The sequence below is a fragment of the Hemitrygon akajei genome, chromosome 11 (assembly GCF_048418815.1).
Source record: "Hemitrygon akajei chromosome 11, sHemAka1.3, whole genome shotgun sequence".
NCBI lineage: Eukaryota > Metazoa > Chordata > Chondrichthyes > Myliobatiformes > Dasyatidae > Hemitrygon > Hemitrygon akajei.
In genome coordinates this window covers 167,355,922-167,371,836 of record NC_133134.1, presented here as the reverse complement: position 1 = coordinate 167,371,836, position 15,915 = coordinate 167,355,922, and the positions used below count along the sequence as shown (strand labels likewise).

Below are 15,915 nucleotides of genomic sequence, written 5' to 3'. Positions count from 1 at the left end.
GGGTGCGCCACGCGTGACCGCATTGACCAATCGGGGACCACCCGCCGGCGGATGCCGCACCAAATATGGGCAACAAGGCGGGGACCTGGCCTGGCGCGTTCGCCATTGGCCTGGATCGGGGAGGCCGATGGCCGCCGATCTGTTTACGAGCCGAAGTCTGAGGTAAAAGGCGGGCGGCTGGGCGGTGCCCCCGCTGCCCGTCCCAAGTTCAGTGGAGCCCCCGACACCGAGACGTTTAGGTTCGTTTGTTCCTGGCTTTGACGTTTGTAACGAAGCGTGTTGAATAGCCGCTATAGTTAGTTAAATAATAGCGGGCGACAAGGAGATGGCAGATGAACTACACGAGTATTTTGCATCTGTTTTCGCTGTGGAAGACACTAGCAGTGAGCCAGATGATGAAGGGTGTGAGGGAAGATCTCCCTCAATCTTTCAAGTTTGAATTAGATCATCTTTAAATATATAAAGAGTAGAAGAGACCTGAAGGTGGATATTGGACCGCAGGAAAATGATGCTGGAGTGATTTCAATGGCAGAGTTAAGAAAAGGCGGATGAATCAAAATCAGGTTTATTATCACCGGCATGTGGAGTGAAATTTGTTAACTTAGCAGCAGCAGTTCAATGCAATACATAATATAGAAGAAAAAAATAATAAATAAGTAAGTCTATTCCAGTATACATATATTAAATAGATTAAAATTCGTGCAAATAACCAGAAATATATTTAAAAAGTGAGGTCGTGTTCGAAGCTTCAATGTCCATTTAGGAATGGGATGGCAGAGGGGAAGAAGCTGTTACTGAATCGCTGAGTGTGTGTCTTCAGGCTCCTGTATCTCCTTCCTGACAGTGAGAAAAGGGCATGCCCTGGATGCTGGGCGTCCTGCCAGCTGATGCTGCCTTTTGTGTCTTCACTGTGAAAGTATGTCAGAAATTCAAGAGTGTCAGAGGGCAAAAATTGAGTGTAGTTACTATTACTAAGGTAGAGGGTTCCTAACTTTTTTTTAATGCCATGGACCAAGAGGGAACCCCTGAACTAAGGAAGAAGATGAAAGGTCTGAAGATGGGTACCTGACCAGGGTTCTGAAAGAGGTAGTTAGGATTGTGGAGGCATTAGTATTCCTTCAAGAATCATTAGATTCTGGAATGGTTCTGGAGGACTGGCTCTCCATTCTTTTAGAAGAGAGAGAGTCAAAGAAAGAAGGAAACTGCTCAGTTCTGGTTCTCAACTTGGCCTTTTCTCCTTGGGGTGGCGGAGGATGAGAGGTGACCTGACAGAGGTGTATATGATGATGAGAGGCATTGATCATGTGAATAGTCAGGGACTTCTTCCCCAGGGTTGAAATGGCTAGAATGAGAGGGCACAGTTTTAAGGTTCCTGGAACTAGGTTCAGAGGAGATGTCAGGGGTAAGTTTTTTTTTTACGCAGAGAGTGGTGAGTGCGTGGAATGGGCTGTTGGCGAGGGTGGTGGAGGCGGATATGTTAGGATCTTTTAATAGACTCCTGGATAGGTACATGGAGCTAAGAAAAGAGACAGCTATGGGTAACCTTAGGTAATTTCTAAGGTAAGGGCATGTTCGACATAGCATTGTGGGCCGAAGGGCCTGTATTGTGCTGTAGGTTTTCTATATTCTATGAAATTATAGGCCAATTAGTCTGACTTCAGTAGTTGGGAAGATGTTGGAGTCGATTGTTAAGGATGAGGTTTCAGGGTATTTGGAGGCACATGGTAAAATAGGCTGAAGACAGCATGATTTCCTTAAGGGAAAATCTTGCCTGAATAAACTGTTGGAATTCAGGGTACCACACATGAGGCTGCTTAGCAGGATAAGAGCCCCTGGTATTACAGGAACGAGACTAGCATGATACTAGAATATTGAATATTAATATTAAAGATACTAGAATATTGGCTAATTGGCAGGAGGCAAGGAGTGGGAATAAAAGGAGCCTTTTCTGATTAGTTGTCGGTGACTAGTGGTGTTTCACAGGGGTCAGTGTTGGGACCACCTTTTACATTGTATGTCAATGATTTGGATGATGGAATTAATGGCTTTGTGGCCAAGCTTGTGCACTACACAAAGACAGGTGATGGGCAGGTAGTGTTGAGGAAGCAGGAGGACTTAGACAGATTAAGAGAATGGGCAAAGAAGTAGCAGATGAATTACCATGTCAGGAAGTGTATAGTCATGCGCTTTGGTAGAAGGAACAGAAGCATAGACTATTTTCTAAATCAAAGGTTAATTTATTATCAAAGCATTTATCCATATACAGCGTGAAATTTATATTCTCCTGATAGCCATGAACACAAGAAAGAATATGAAAGTCATTTAGAGAGAAACATCAAACCCTCCCCCCCCCCATACAAAAAAGAGTGGCATCCCAATCACCAACTCCTTTCCCCAGAAACCATCTCCCCCACACAAAATGGAACTGGAACATCAACTCCCCCCCAAAAAAAAACTCTCTCCTGCATAACAGAACATCAACCCCCAAGCACCCTCACCTCCACAACAAAATGGAAAAGGAACGGGCAATAAAAACACAGAATATAAAACAATAAGTTTGAAATAGTCCACAGTAAACACAATATTTCAGTCTTGGAACCATGATACTATGCTTCAATATCACCAACATTCATCGGAAGAGAGGGACACCACATGAAGCAGAGAAGCCTACCTGCCTGCCACGGTGATAGGTTGCTCACAGAATCCTTCTCTGGCACTGATCACAAGGCAGGCAGTCAGCGCTGAAACTCTCCACATTTGCCTCGATGTCTCAATTTGCCCCGATGCTTTAATCAGCGATTAATGGCAAAATGGAGTCAAACGTCAGCTCACACCCATCTTGAAGTTTCTTCGCATTAATGCCGTCTGAGTATGTGCTTGCTTCCCAGAAAATTCTTGGAGACAGCAGAGTGCTGTATCATTCTAATGATATCCAAACAGTAAATTGCGGATTCTAACTCTTAACAGTCCCAGAAACACATCTGAGGTGAAAAACAGATGTAAAAGAAGTAAGAAGGATATTTTCATGAGCTATCTGGAAGCTGTGGACCGAGGGAGTGTTGTATACAGGCGCTATAGAACAGAAAACAATACAGCACAGTACAGGCCCTTCAGCCCACAATGCTGTGCCGACCCTTAAACCCTGCCTCCCATATAACCCTCCACCTTAAATTCCTCCATATACCTGTCTAGTAGTCTCTTAAACTTCACTAGTGTATCTGCCTCCACCACTGACTCAGGCAGTGTATTCCACACACCAACCACTCTCTGAGTAAAAAACCTTCCTCTAATATCCCCCTTGAACTTTCCACCCCTTACCTTAAAGCCATGTTTTCTTGTATTGAGTAGTGGTGCCCTGGGGAAGAGGCACTGGCTGTCCACTCTATCTATTCCTCTTAATATCTTGTATACCTCTTGTCATGTCTCCTCTCCAAAGAATAAAGTCCTAGCTCCCTTAATCTCTGATCATAATGCACACCCTCCAAACCAGGCAGCATTCTGGTAAATCGCCTCTGTACCCTTTCCAATGCTTCCACATCCTCCCCATAGTGAGGCGACCAGAACTGGACACAGTACTCCAAGTGTGGTCTAACTAGATGTTTATAGAGCTGCATCATTACCCCGCAACTCTTAAACTCTATCCCTCGACTTATGAAAGCTAACACTCCATAAACTTTCTTAACTACTCTATCTACCTGTGAGACAACTTTAAGGGATCTGTGGACATGTACCCCCAGATCCCTCTGCTCCTCCATACTCCCAAGTATCCTGCCATTTACTTTGTACTCTGCCTTGGAGTTTGTCCTTCCAAAGTGTATCACCTTACACTTCTCTGGGTTGAAGTTTGTCCCACCATTGAGGAAATCTTCAAATTGTGATGCCTCATAAAGGTTGCATCCCTCACTAAAGACTCCCATCAACCAGGACATGCCCTCTTCTCATTGCTATCATCAGGGAGGAGGTACAGGAGCCTGAAGATACACACTCAATGTTTTAGGAACAGATTCTTCTCCTCCACCATCAGATTTCTGAACTGACAATGAACCCATGAATGTTACCTCACATTTTTTTGCTCTATTTTTGCACAATTTAATTTATTAAAATATTTTTCTTAATTTATAGTTTTTTAATTATAATTGCAGTGTACTGCTACCGCAAAACAACAAATACTGTGACACAAGCCCAGTGATATTAAACCTGATTATGATCTTAAGTTACTGAACGCAAAAAAATGTCAATTTACAAATAATACAAATAAAAAGGTTGAAGTTATGCACTCATGGCTAACCCAAGATATATCGTCCACCCTGAAGTGCTTTTCACAAGATGGTGGTTAAGGTATTTCCTCAATCTTGTGTTTGAAGTTCCTGACATTTGCCTTAGCAACAATGAACAACGATACATTGCCAAGTCAGGGTAACATCCAACTTGGGGAATTTCTGGATGGTTGTACCTGCTGTTATTCCTTTACACTCCTGATTTATAATGAACATGGCATGGAATATTCAAATCCCAACCTGAACTTTAAGCCACAGTCCTCTGTTAAAATTATAGATTGTTGATTTTGCAGGATTTGGTCAAAAACCCTGAAAATTGAAACAATCAACGAGATTGGCTCCTGTCAGTGGTGCCAAGAACAATTGTGGCACAAATGTGACAGGCCACCTTGCAAACTGAGCATTAATACGTCGCCTCACCTCGTGGAGCAGCCTGGGGAATATTCCGTCAGGCCCCAGGGACCTATCTGTCCTGATGTATTTTAACAACTCCAACACCTCTTCTGCCTTAATATTAACATGCTCCAGAGCATCAACCTCACTCATATTGTCTTCAGGTTCCCTCTCATTGGTGAATACTGAAGAGAAGTATTCATTGAGGACCTCGCTTACATCCACAGCCTCCAGACACATCTTCCCACCTTTATCTCTAATCGGTCCTATCTTCACTCCTGTCAACCTTTTGTTCTTCACATAATTGAAGAATGCCTTGGGGTTTTTCTTTACTCTACTCACCAAGGCCTTCTCATGCCCCTTTCTTGCTCTCCTCAGCCCCTTCTTAAGCTCCTTTCTTGCTATCCTATATTCCTCAATAGACTTATCTGATCCTTACTTCCTAAGCCTTACATATGCTGCCTTCTTCCATCTGACTAGATTCTCTACCTCACTTGTCACCCATGGTTCCTTCACCCTACCATTCTTTATCTTCCTCACCGGGACAAATTTATCCCTAACATCCTGCAAGAGATCCCTAAACATCAACCACATGTCCATAGTACATTTCCCTGCAAAAACATCATCCCAATTCACATGCACAAGTTCTAGCCTTATAGCCTCATAATTTGCCTTTCCCCAATTAAAAAATTTCCTGTCCTCTCTGATTCTATCCTTTTCCATGATAATGTTAAAGGCCAGGGAGCGGTGGTCACTGTACCCCAGATGCTCACCCTCTGAGAGATCTGTGACCTGACCCGGTTCGTCACCCAATACTAGATCTAGTATGGCATTCCCCCTAGTCGGCCTGTCAACATACTGTGACAGGAATCCATCCTGGATGCACTTAACAAACTCTGCCCTGTCTAAACCATTGGAACTAATCAGGTGCCAATCAATATTAGGGAAGTTAAAGTCACCCATGATAACAACCCTGTTATTTTTTCACCTTTCCAAAATCTGCCTCCCAATCTGCTCCTCAGTATCTCTGCTGCTACCAGGGAGCCTATAGAATACTCCCAATAGAGTAACTGCTCCCTTCCTGTTCCTGACTTCTACCCATACTGACTCAAAAGAGGATCCTGCTACATTACCCACCCTTTCTGTAGCTGTAATAGTATCCCTGACCAGTAATGCCACCCCTCCTCCCCTTTCCCCCCTCTCTATCCCTTTTAAAGCACTGAAATCCAGGAATATTGAGAATCCTTCCTGTCCTGGTGCCAGCCAAGTCTCTGTAATGGCCACCACATCACAATTCCATGTATGTATCCAAGCTCTCAGTTCATCACCTTTGTTCCTGATGCTTCTTGCATTGAAGTACACACACTTTAACCCTTCTATCTTACGCCCTTTATTCTGTTTCTGTTTCCTCAAAGCCTCTTTATATGTTAGATCTGGCTTTACTCCATGTACTGTACTTGCAGCTCTTGCATGACCTTTAGCCTCCTCCACCTCACCATCTGCGCTAACACTCTGGTTCCCCTCCCCCTACAAATCTAGTTTAAACCCCCTGGAACAGCATTAGCTTGACCAGAACTGAAATGGGGAGAAAATTCAAGACTCTGAGGTTCAAAGGGATTTGGGAGTCATTGTGCAGGATTCCCTAAAGGTTAACTTGCAGATTGAGTCAGTGGTAAGGAAGGCAAATGTAATGTTAGCGTTCATTTTGAGAGGACTAGAATATAAACAAAGCTGTAGTGCTGAGGCTTTATAAGACACCAGTGAGGCTTCACTTGGAGTACTGTGAGCAGTTTGGGCCCCTTATCTAAGAAAGGATATGGTGACATGTGAGAGATTTCAAAGAAGATTAATGAAATTAATTCTGGAAGTGAAAGACTTATCATATGAGGAGTGTTTGATAGCTACTGACTGCAATCTGGAAGAACGAAGGCGGATCTATCTCATTGAAACCTAACGAATGTTGAAAGGCCTAGATAGAGAAGATATTTCCTATAGTGGGGGACATAGAACTAGAGGGCACAACCTCAGCATAGAGGGATGTCCATTTAGAATGGAAATGAGGGGGAATTTCTTTAGCCAGAGGTTGGTGAACCTATGGAATTCATTGCCACTGGTGGCTGTGGAGGCCAAGTAATTGGGTGTATTTAAGGTGGTGGTTGATAGATTCTTGATAAGTCAGGGATTGAAGGGTTACGGGTAGAAAGCAGGAGATTGGGGTTGAAAAGGAAATGGATCTGCCTTAATCAAATGGCAGAGCAGACTTGATGGGCTGAGTGGCTTAATTCTACTCCTATGTCTTATGGTCTTATTTCTCAATCTATAAGCCCCAATAATTATGGAGCCAACCTGCACTATGTTCTTTCATAGGTCAGCCATTTTATACCTGGAATCAGCATAGTGAAATCATTTTGCACCTCCTCCATTGTAAGTATATCTTTGCTTTAAATATGCTGATTAATACTAGATTAAATTATTCAAAGATTGTTTAATGTGATTTCCTGTACACACGTGTAAAGAAGAAAGAAATAATTGTTACTCTGGATCCAGTGCAGCACAAAAAATCAGAAGAGGTAAAAAATACAGTAATAATAAAAAAACACAATAATTAAAAATACATGAGTGAGGGCCTTCGTCAGTCAGATTTGGCCATGGACATTGTGTCCTAGCCATCTAGATACGCAAAGCCTGGGCAGTACGATATGGAGAACATGCTGTTGTCCAGGTAGCAAGCTCCCCCTCTCCAGGAATCTGATGAACCCAAAGAAATGGCAGAGGCCAATACAGTTTGGTACCAGCACCGTCGCAGGAGTTACCAGTCAGCATTGAACTGCCTTAGGGACCAGCTCTGGATTTTTCCCTCAAGGTTTACTTCTGAAGCCTTCCCCATGAGTAGGTATAGCTACAAAGCAGCAGAGGTTTGAGAACAGAGTTTTTCTTCTAGATGAGCTGCCAATCACAGCTGACAAGCTCCATCTGCCCAAAGCCACTGGCTTTATGGTGCCAGTAACCGAACTTTGCCCCCTCTCCTGTCAGTAGAAACAGTTCTGCCAGGCTTAGTAGCTAAGCCACATGTGACTTTAGAGGCTATTTGAGGCGCACACCAACGGGAGCATTTAACAGGTAGTGGAAGCTTGTCCCCATTACCACCCCCAGGTATAACAACGTTAAGTTAGTTTATATGCATTGATTGTACAGTATGTCCTTAAAGTGATGCTAGGCTGTACATAAGATGACTCTGACAGAGATCCTGCCTTTAAAAAATAATATCTCCTCCCCCACTCACCCACCCATCTCCTCACCTTGTCTCATCTATCACCAGCCAGTTTGTACTCCTTCCCCTCCCTCCATGATTTGAAAGCAAATCCAGCTATATAGTATTCTGCGTCCCTAAGAAGACAAAAATACTGCAGATTATTCCCGATTGTTATTTAATAACTCTGATTGGGCAGCATGTGTTGAAAGATTTGTGATTCAAGATTGTTTAATGGGATTTCCAGTACACAAGTGTAAAGGAGAATGAAATTGGATAATCATGTGATTGGATTTGATTGTAATGCCCATTGTAGTTAAAAAGCTGCATTCAATTTAGACTCAGTCCTGAAGAATGTAAACAAATTAATTTTATAAGGTGATTTAAGTAATTTCTCACACAATGTCTTTAAAGGAAAAGGATAACTAAATGAAAGAACCTCCAGACCAGGGGTTCCCAACCTGGGGTCCACAGACTCCTTGGTTAATGGTAAGGGTCCAAGGCACAAAAAGGTGGGAACCCCTGCTCCCCAGCATCGAGGACATCTTCAAATGGCGGTGCTTCAAGAAGGTGGCATCCTTCATTAAGGATCCCACCACCTGCAATATGCCCTCTTCTCATTGCTACCATCAGGGAGGAGGTTCAGGAGCCTGAAGACACATTCTCAATATTTTAGGAACAGCTTCTTCCCCTCTGCCATCAGATTTCTGAATGGTCCATGAACACTATTTCAGTATGTAGCTCTCTTTTAGCACTACTTATTTATTTTTCATATTTCTTATTGTAATATATAGTAATTCCTTCTTTCACTGTACTGCTGAATCAATACAGCAAAATTTCATGACATATGTCAGTGAAAATAAACCTGATTCTGATTCCAGTTTGTTTTTAATGCTGAGTACTGTCTTCCATAAACCTGTAATCACTGAAGACTAGCACAAGGTGGTGCAGCTAAACCACAAATATCCTATCAGTCAACTTGATATTGTTACATGAGATTAGACAAGCCACAGTTTGGAAAACCCTACAACAGTAATTATACTTGTGTGCGGTTTACTTATATTGACAGATATATTCATTTAGGTATAGAATGGTTAAAGAATCTTTGAAAGACACAAGAAACATCAGCAGCATGGGCAGAGAGCAGGAAAATGATATTGAGATGGAGCAGGGTTCCCAGCCTCTGGGCCTCCAGTCCCCGGGCTCCAGCCGTCAGTCTTCAACTTTCCGACTTCCGACTGACCCCTGGACTAGCTGGTAATAGGTCCTCAAATTCCAGGCTCGAAAAGGTAGTATTCTACCTTGTATTAAGAACTGGGGCCTGAATGTCTGTGGGGATGTCATGGGGTTTTCTTGCTTTCCTGCTGATAAAGCAGAAATGGATGGACCCTCAGGTAAAGGATTTCTTAGATCATCCACTGAATGGCCCTCTTACTCCCACAGACTTTTCAGGTATTTTCTACTTTGTATTAAGAACTAGGACCAGAATATCTATGAGGTTGTCATGTGGTTTTCTTGCTTTCCTGTTGTTGAAGGGAAAATTGATTGAACCTTTGGGCAAGGAGTTTTTTAGATATTCCACAGAATGGCTCTATCACTCCCCACGCAGAATTTTCAGGTGAGACTTTTAAACCCAGAAATCTCTATTGAAGGAACAAAGAAGAAGCTACTGGAGAAGTCAATGGGTCAGGCAGCACCTGTGGAGTGAAATGGCCAGTAAGATTGCAGCATTGGGATTGAAAGAATAGAGAGGATTTGGCTTGGATAAAGGGGTGAGGAGGAGGGTTGGGTCAAGACCTGCCAAGTAATAAATGAACCCAGGTGAGGATGGGTCGACTAGCAGATAGAGTCAAGCCGGGGGGAAGGAAAGGAGGGAGGGGTGGAGATAGCAACAGAGTCTGGGAGGTGATAAGTGGAAACAACAAAGGGCTGAGGATGATGAAATCTGATACAAAATCAAAAGTGAAGAGTTAAGGGAAGGATTTTGGGTAGATGGGAAGACTGGGAGGAGTGTGTGAGTGATGGGCAAATGGATAGATAGGGGAGGGAAAATAAATGTTCTCCAGTTTCAGAGTGATGTTCACCCCCCTGTCCCTTAGTCTCCTGATCTACTCAGTTTCTGTCAAACACACCCTTCTATTTATTTACTTATTTATTTGTATTTGCACAGTTTGTCTTCTTTTTACATTGTTTGTGTGTAGTTTTTCATTGATTCCTTTGCATTTCTTTGTTCTACTGTGAATGCATGCCGAGAAATGAATCTCAGGGTGATAATTTGATAATACATACTTTGATAATAAATTTAAGAGAAGTTACTTTAAACTTTGACTTATTCTCTCCATTGCTCCAATACCCCCATCACCCTCCACAATCTAGAACAGTACAGCATAGTGACAGGATTTAAGACCCACAATGTCTGTACCAAACACAGCAGCCAATTAAACTATAGCCCTGTTCTCTGCATATTCGTGTGTCATATTTAAAAGACTCTTAAGCACCACTATTTTATCTGCCTCTACCACTACTCTTGCACCCTCTTTAAGTGAACTACTACACTCTATGTACAAATTCTTGCCCTGTACATCTCCTTTAAACTTGCACCCTCATACCTTAAAATCTTGTAATATTATATTTGAATTTTTACTCTGGGAATCATTTAGTCATTGAGGCATAGAATACATAGGTACAGAAACAAGTCCTTCTGCCCATTTAGTCCATGTCAAAATGATCATCTGCCTAGTCCCATCGACCTGCACCTAGACCTTCCATATCCCTCCCATCCGTGTACCTATCCAAACTTCTCTTAAATGTTGAAATTGAGTTCACGTGCACCATTTGTGCTGGCAGCTCGTTCCACACTCTCACAGCCCTCTGAGCAAAGAAATTTTCCCTTATGTTCCCCTTAAGCATTTCACTTTTCACCCTTAACCCATGACCTCTAGTTGTAGTCCCACTCAACCTCAATGGAAAAAGCCTGCTTGCATTTAGCCTATCTGAACCCCTCATAATTTTGCATACCTCTATCAAATCTCCACTCAATCTTCTATGTTCCAAGGAATAAAGTCCTAACCTATTCAATCTTTCTTTATAGCTCAGGTCCTCCAGTCTTGGCAACATCCTTTTAAATTTTATCTGTATTCATTCAACCTTATTTACACCTTTCCTGTAGGTAGGTGACTAAAACAACACACAATACTCCAAATTAGGCCTCACCAATGTCTTAAACAACTTCAACATATCATCCCATCTCCTTTATTCAATACTTTGATTTATGAAAGCCAATGTGCCAAAAGCTTTCTTTTTGACCCTATTTACCTGTGCCACCACTTTCATAGAATTATGGATCTGTGTTCCCAGAACCTTTTAGCCTAGAGCACTCCTCAGTGCCCTACCATTCATTGTGTAAGGCCTACCCTTGTTGGTCCTAAGTGCAACACCTTGTGTTTCTCTGCATTAAATTCCATCTGCTGTTTTTCAACCTATTTTACCAGCTGGTCCACACTCCACTTCAAGCTCTGATATTCTTCCTCGCTGCCCACTACACCCCCAGTCTTGGTGTCATCCGCAAACTTGCTGATCCAGTTAACCACATTATCATCCAGATCAATGATACAAATGAAAGAAAACAACAAACCCAGCACCAATCCTGTGGCACTCCACTAATCACAGGTCTCCAGCCAGAGAGGCAACCATCTACAACCACTCTCTGGCTTCTCCCACAAAACCAATATCTAATCCGAATTACTACTTCATTTTTAATGCCAAGCGACTGAACCTTCCTGACCACCTTACATGTGGGACCTTGTCAAATGTCTTGTAGACATCATCCACTGCCTTGTCTTCATCAACTTTCCTGGTAACTTCCTTGAAAAGCTCTGTAAGATTGGATAGACAAGACCTACCACGCACAAAGCCAAGCTGACTATCCCTGATCAGTTCCTGATCATCCAAATACTTATATATCAAGTCCATAGAATAGCTACCAATAACTTTTCCACTACTGATGTCAAGCTCACTGGCCTATAATTTACTGGTTTATTTTTATAGCATTTCTTAAACAGTGGAACAACATTAACTTTTCACCAATCCTCCACTAAAGGTTATTTAGATATCTCCGCTAGGCCCCTGCAATTCTTGAATTTGCCTCCCACAGGGTCCAAGAGAACACTTGTCAGGCCCTGGGGATATATCCATCCTAATTTGCCTCAAGACAGCAAACATCTCCTCCTCTGTAATCTGTATAGAGTCCACGATGACGATGCTGTTTTGCCTCATCTCTATAGACTGTTTCCATCTCCTGCGTAAATACAGATGCAAAAAAATCAATTTAAGATCTCACCCATCTCTTTTGGTTCCATGCATAGATTATCATTCTGATCTTCCAGAGAACCAATTTTGTCCCTTACAGTCTTTTTTGCTGTTAACTTATTTGTAGAATCCCTTAAGATTCTCCTTCACCTTGTCTGCTAGGGCAACCTCAAGCTTTCTTTTGGCCCTCCTGATTTCTTTCTTAGGTGTTCTTTTGCATTTCTAATACTCCATAAGCACCTCATTTGTTCCTAACTACCTATACATGCTATGTACCTCCTTTTTTTTTTAACCAAGGCCTCAATATCTCTTGAAAACCAAGGTTCCCTAAACTTGTTATGTTTACCTTTTATTCTGACAGGCACGCACATGCTTTGTACTCTCAAATGTTCACTTTTGAATGCCTCCCTCTTACCAAGTACACCTTTGCCAGGAAACAGATGGTCCTAATTCATACTTGCCAGATCCTTTCTGATAACATCAAAATTGGCCTTTCTCCAATTTAGAAACTCAACCTCTGGACCAGACCTACTTCCATATTTACTTTCAAATGATAACATTATGATCACTAGATGTTCCCCTATACAAACTTCTGTCACCTGCCCTGTCTTATTCTCTTATTCAAGATTAAGTATTGAGATTTCTATGCACTGATTCGGGAAGCTTTCCTGAACACATTTGACAAACTCTATCCATCTGGTCCTTTTACAGCATGGAAGTCCCAGTCAATATGTGGAAGGTTAACATCACCTACTGTAACAACCTTATGTTTCTTGCAACAGTCTGCAATTTCTCTACAAATTTGATTTGTGCTTTGGTTAAGAAGACCAAGGTGCTAAAAGCTCTCTTTATGATCCTATCTACCTGTGATGCCATTTTCTAGGAATTATGGATCTGTATTCCCAGATCTCCCTATTCTGTCAGACTTCTCAGTTCCCTGTGTAAGTCCTACCCTGGTTTGTCCTCCCAAAGTGCAGCACCTCACATTTGTATTGCATATGGAGGCAGCAGTCGAGTGCTCCATATGCAGTACGTGGGAAGTCAGGGACAGCACAATTGTCCCTGATGACTACACCTGTAAAAGGTGCATCCAGCTGCAGCTCCTGACAAACCAAGTTAGGGAACTGGAGCTGGAGCTGGATGAACTTCGGATCATTTGTGAGGCAGAGGCAGAAATAGACAGGAGTTTCAAGGAGACAGTCACCCCTAAAGGTCAGGAGGCAGGTAGCTGGGTGACTATCAGGAGAGGGAAGGGGAATAGACAGAAAGAGCAGAGCACCCCTGTGGCCATTCCCATTAACAATAAGTATATTGTTTTGGATACTGTTGGTGCGGATGACCTGCCAGGGACAGGTTGTAGTGGCCGCGTCTCTGGCACCGAGACTGGACCCTCTGCTCAGAAAGGAAGGAGGGAAAAGAGGAGAGCAGTAGTGACGGGGGATTCAATAGTTAGGGGGACAGATAAGAGGTTCTGTGGGAGAGATCGAGAATCCTGGATGGTCTGTTGCCTACCTGGTGCTAGGGTCCACAATATCTCGGATAGAGTTCTCGGTATTCTCAGGAGGGAGGGTGAGCAGCCAGATGTCGTGGTCCATGTAGGGACCAATGATGTGGATAGGAAGGAGGAGGAGGTTCTGCAAAGAGAGTTTAGTGAGTTAGGTGCAAAGTTGAAGGACAGGACCTCCAGGGTTGCAATCTCAGGACTGCTACCCATGCCACGTGCTAGTGAGGCTAGAAATAGGAAGATAGTGCAGCTAAATATGTGGCTAAGGAGTTGGTCCAGGAGGGAGGGCTTCATGTTTCTGAACAATTGGGCTTTGTTCCAGGGAAGGTGGGACCTGGTCCGACGGGAAGGTTTGCACCTGAACTGGTGGGGGACTAACATCCTTGCAGGTAGATTTGCTAGTGCTGCTGCGGGGGGGGGGGGGGGGGGGTTTAAACTAGATTTGCAGGGGGAGGGGAACCAGAGTGTTAGAACAGATAGTGAGATGGAGGAGGATATAGGTCATTCAAGGACTGCATGTATAGACAGAAATCACAGGTTTGTACGTGATAGAAATCTATTTCAATGCAAGGAGTATTGTAGGTAAGGCAGATGAGCTTGGGGCATGGATTGGCACGTGGGATTACAACATTATTGCTATTAGTGAGACTTGGTTGCAGGAGGGGCAGGACTGGCAGCTTAATGTTCTGGGGTTCCATTGTTTCAGACGTGGTAGGGGGGAGGGATGAAAGGGGGAGGAGTGGCATTACTAGTCAGGGAAAACATCACAGCTGTGTGCTGACAGGACAGCCTGGAGGGCTTGTCTACAGAGGCCATATGGGTGGAGCTGAGGAACGGGAAAGGTGTGACCACATTAATAGGGTTGTATTATAGACCACCCAATAGTCAGAGAGAATTGGAGGAGCAAATCTGTAGTGAGATAGCAGACCGATGTAAGAAACAGAAAGTTGTAATAGTAAGGGATTTTAACTTTCCATGTATTGACTGGGACTCCCACACTGTGAAAGGGCTAGATGGCTTGGAGTTTGTCAAATGTGTTCAGGAAAGTTTTCTAAATCAATATATAGAGGTACCTACGAGAGAGGATGCAATACTTGATCTCCTCTTAGGGAACCAGACAGGTCAGGTGACAGAAGTATGTGTAGGCAAACATTTTGGGTTCAGTGACCATAATGTCATTAGTTTTAAGTTAATTATGGATAACGATAGGTCTGGTCCTTGAATTGAGGTTCTAAATTGGAGAAGGGCCAATTTTGTGGAAATGAGAAAGGATCTAGGAAGAGTGGATTGGGATAAGTTGTTTTCTGGCAAGGATGTGTTCAGTAAGTGGAAGGCCTTCAAAGGCGAAATTTTGAGAGTGCAGAGTTTGCATGTTCCTGCCGGGATTAAAGACAAAGTTAACAGGCATAGGGAACCTTGGTTTTCAAGGGATATCGGTGATCTAGTTAAGAAAAAGAGAGAGGTGTATAGTAGGTATAGGCAACAAGGGACAAATGAGGTACTTGAAGAGTATAGAAAATGTAAGAAAATATTAAAGAAGGAAATCAGGAAGGCAAAAAGAAGACATGAGGTTGCTTTGGCAGATAATGTGAAGGTAAACCCGAAGGCTTTCTATAAGTTAATTAAGAGTAAAAGGATAGTAAGGGACAAAATTGGTCCCCTAGAAGATCAGAGTGGTCGTCTATGTGTGGAGCCTCACGAGATGGGGAGATCCTAAACAGCTTTTTTGCATCAGTATTTACTCAGGAAACGGGCATAGTGTATATGGAAGGAAGGGAAACAAGCAGTAGTGTCATGGAACATATAGAGATTAAAGAGGAGAAGATGCTTGCTGCCTTACAGCGAATAAAGGTAGATAAATCCCCCGGGCCTGACATGATATTTCCTCGGACCTTGTGAGAGACTAGTGTAGAAATTGCAGGGGCCCTGACAGAAATATTTAAAATGTCCTTAGCCATGGGTGTGGTGCCGGGGGATTGGAGGGTAGCTCATGTTGTTCCGTTGTTTAAAAAAGGTTCCAAAAGTAAACCAGGTAATTACAGGCCAGTGAGCCTGACATCAGTAGTAGGTAAATTATTGGAAGGTGTTCTGAGAGATTGGATATGCAAGTATTTGAACAGCCAAAGGCTGATTAAAGATAGTCAGCATGGCTTTGTGCATGGTAGATCGTGTTTAATGAATAT

At 43.0% G+C, this 15,915-nt stretch overlaps 1 long non-coding RNA gene across 1 annotated transcript in view; it reads left to right on the top strand.

Moving 5' to 3' along the window:
* The first annotated feature begins 115 nt into the window (after positions 1-115).
* The window catches only part of LOC140736252 (uncharacterized), a 50,432-nt gene continuing 34,632 nt past the window's right edge, over positions 116-15,915 (top strand). The window contains exons 1-2 of the long non-coding RNA XR_012100912.1: positions 116-239; positions 7,038-7,094. This is a non-coding gene — a long non-coding RNA (uncharacterized lncRNA). The remainder of the gene's footprint in view (positions 240-7,037; positions 7,095-15,915) is intronic.